This window comes from Phoenix dactylifera, chromosome 17 (genome assembly GCF_051530095.1).
Source record: "Phoenix dactylifera cultivar Ajwa chromosome 17, Ajwa_hap1_PhDact_Kaust_v1.1, whole genome shotgun sequence".
Taxonomy (NCBI): Eukaryota; Viridiplantae; Streptophyta; class Magnoliopsida; order Arecales; family Arecaceae; genus Phoenix; species Phoenix dactylifera.
Window position 1 is genome coordinate 217,317 of NC_143206.1, and position 2,718 is coordinate 220,034.

Below are 2,718 nucleotides of genomic sequence, written 5' to 3' on the forward strand. Positions count from 1 at the left end.
GGAGAGCCTCCCACCTGCTTATATGTCCAATTGATTGAAAAGCTCAAAGTTGGAATCACTAAGACTAGATTACCTAATATTAAGTCTAGAGGTCTTCCACCGTAGTAGAGTTGTTAATATCCTTTACTCTTTGAACTATAGGTACAAAAATTTTGGGGACAAAATTTTTTTATTAGGAGAGAATGTGATACCCAATATATGGGCCCGGTCCATTTGACTGGCCCAGAGTAATTGGCCCAAAGGACTTGGCTCAACAAAAAAGGAAAGAAAATCGACATGTGCTTTGCACGTGCTTGGGAAGAAGAGGACTCCCGATGGGAGTCTTCTTCCTCCCCAAGTTGGTTGGATGGAATCCGACTCCGGGTCGGATTTCGGTCACAACCGAGCTCTATTTAGAGATCCCCCCCTCATTCCTCTTCCGCCACACTAGAGAGCCTAGATCTCCGATCGAACCTGTCACCAAATTTCTTTTTAATTTCCTTTGCGATCATCAACCATCTCAACACCGTTGCCATGACCAACCGTCGTCGGAAGATAGGTAAGAGACTGACAATGTCTAGTTAGCTCTTTTCTCTCTCTTCTATGGGCTTTGGAAAGCTCAATTCTGGCCGGTGATCGCCGAATTTTGATAAGAAAGGGTGATACCCTATTTTCTCTATTTTCGGATACTGCTTCTTCTTCTTTCTTTTTTTAGCCATTTTAGCAACCGACGCTTGTCATTGACGCCTTCCCTTGACCTCCTGTGATGGTTGCTGACCATGGCTAAGGTTTTGGCCATCGAGAAGCTATCTTTCTTGTATTTGGACCGAAGTTTGTTTTGGTCGTTTTCGGTTGATTCTTCCTCTGCAGGCCATCTATTGCCGACGGCCATTGTTCATGGTGGCTCAACCATCGGTCCTCTGGCCGACATACACCACCACAGCCTTTGGCTGTGGTTTCGAAGCTATTGGGGGAGAGAAGTTCTCCTATTTTGCCAGAGAAGAAGAGGGAAAAGAAAGAAAAGAAATAAAATAAATAAGAAAGAGAGAGTTCAGCTTCTCTCTCTTATCTTCTGCTCTCTTTTCTCTCTCTTCCCCATTTCTCTCTCTTATTCTCTCTCTATCTAGACTTTCTCTCTCTAGAGTTGATTGAAGCCTGTAAGTATGACTCTTAGTGATTTATGGATCGACCTAGGTAAAGGATCTTGATCAAGGGTCGTTAGGCAGCGTGCTAGCCTCCACCTTGATCCTTGCCAAATACTGTAAGATTTATTCACCCTCGATCTCTACTGAACATCTGTGCCCTACTCCGAGCATGATTCGATGAAATCATCTTGATAAACTGACTGGATGTCGATTCCTTTTCCTTAGTCTACCCTATGAGGGTATCGGAACTTAGAATTTTTATTTTTAAATTAATTATGATTAAATTTTAATAAAATTTTGGATATTAGGTTATGAAGAAGGATATCGGGATTAGTTGGATTATCTGCTTGTTGTTCGTGCAAGATAAGTAATGATCTGTCTTTTCTAGATCTTTCATTTATATAATATTATTAATGGATTTATATATAATTTTTGAATTTTACGAGATGGTAATTTGAATGAAAAATAGATATATAAATTGAAGTAATATTTTTTGGACTAGTATTAAATTATTTACTGTTCTTATATCGTATATGCATATTTTGATTGGATTATGATATATCTATTATTTTATAAAAAAAAACTTTGATATGTATCAGATTTGAACTCTCAGCTTGACTATTTTTTGAACCTCGACAATTGAGAGTTATGTATTGGCACTCTGATTATTTTTGTTTTTGGCCCCACCACAGGATATAATTGTGGTATCTGGCCTAATCTGCAAGGTATAAATATAGTATTTTGGCCCACTCTACGGGATATAAGTATAGTATTTTAGCCCACTTTATAGGATATAAATGTGGTTCTGTTTCTGCCTTAGCTACCGAGTATAAGTGTAGCCATAATTAAAGGCTGTTGAGTTGAATATGATTTGTTTCGAATCGGATTTATTATTACATATATGAATATTTGAAAGATATGGATTTTTAATGAATTTGTGTTTTGAAACGAAATTGAATGTGTCTTTATACTGATTCATCGTAATTTATATTTATATTTTATGTTATTATATGAATTGTCTAGTTAGGGTATTCATTACTTATCAGGCTTTCTAGCTCATTATACAACTTTTTACTATTTTTATAGATCCGAAGAATTAGCTCAACTTGGAAATTTATCGTGGGAGAGCGATTAGAGACAAGATTTTGACATCTTTATTTAGACTAGATTTTATTTTAGAATTGATGCAAGATTTTGGAATATTATTAATTTTGTAAGACTTGTAATTTTATCATTTAATTAGAATTTAAATGTTATTTAAATTATTTTCGTTGTCTAGTGATGATATCATGATGAGATGCTTTGCATGCTTATGGGAAGAGTTTTCCATAAGTATGCGGCGGTTGAAAAGTTTTTAGAATCGTGTAACTATAAAATTTCTAATTTTATTTTCTAATATTTTGTGAAAGTTATTTTTGTTTTTTCTTCAATCTACCATGCGACTCTATTATTGGGTAGATTATTATCCTCAAAAGATCATCATCGTGTGCACTAGCTATACTTATCGGATTGCATTACCCGGTTGATAAATTTTCCGCTGGGTTTTGTGTTTCCATACCATTTGTTAAATTTGACAAATTGGCCAATCTACCCC